This window comes from Phaethon lepturus, unplaced genomic scaffold (genome assembly GCF_000687285.1).
Source record: "Phaethon lepturus isolate BGI_N335 unplaced genomic scaffold, ASM68728v1 scaffold44695, whole genome shotgun sequence".
NCBI classification, from domain to species: Eukaryota; Metazoa; Chordata; class Aves; order Phaethontiformes; family Phaethontidae; genus Phaethon; species Phaethon lepturus.
This window is the reverse complement of record NW_010543558.1, coordinates 8,390-8,751: the sequence shown is the minus strand read 5'-3', so window position 1 is coordinate 8,751 and position 362 is coordinate 8,390.

The window sequence follows — 362 nt, the reverse complement described above, 5'->3', positions numbered from 1 at the left end:
GAAAAGCACCACATGGTTTTATTGGTTGGAATTGTCCCAGGGAGGGATCATGTCTATTAAGTGCAGGTGACTGCAGCTGACTTCACCTCTGCTCACAGGAGAGGGAGAGAGCTCGTTAGGCCTGAGCCTAAAGAGCAACATGGGCCAGGGCCAAGAGCAGCCCTGGCCCTGGGTGTAATGAACCACAGCGAATGCTGCTGCCTTGTTTTGCCCAAACATCTCTTGGCTGTGACTGGAGCTTGGAGGGTTGGCCTTGAGGTGCGTGCCTGAAACTACACTGTGGACACCTAAAGTTCAGTGAGGTAATTACCCCAGAGAGACTGCTGCATGTGACCTGGGAGAAAAGAACAAGTATGGCCAGT